This window comes from Penaeus monodon, chromosome 15 (genome assembly GCF_015228065.2).
Source record: "Penaeus monodon isolate SGIC_2016 chromosome 15, NSTDA_Pmon_1, whole genome shotgun sequence".
Taxonomy (NCBI): domain Eukaryota; kingdom Metazoa; phylum Arthropoda; class Malacostraca; order Decapoda; family Penaeidae; genus Penaeus; species Penaeus monodon.
Genome location: NC_051400.1, coordinates 28,411,952 through 28,412,263, shown reverse-complemented (window position 1 = coordinate 28,412,263; position 312 = coordinate 28,411,952).

Below are 312 nucleotides of genomic sequence, written 5' to 3'. Positions count from 1 at the left end.
GTAGATAACGTGGACACCAAGGAAAGTCCCTGCTGATGTGGCTGCTTGAGCTAGAGTTATGCTGAGTTCCCGCCACAGCAGTGACCTGGTAAAAGCAGAGCAGAGGATCCAGCAGACGGAGGTAAGCAGACCAAGAGGACTGGAGCAGACAGAAAGCTTGTGATTAGTCAGTGTGTCAAGGACGCGGAACTGAGGCTGTCTTGATAGTGTGATAGTGTAGCTAAGAATTCGTATTTAGTTGTGTATCTTATTATGAAGAGGAAATAACCATAATAGTTCTGTCATATTTTTTGTATTTCTGTGTTTTGTACC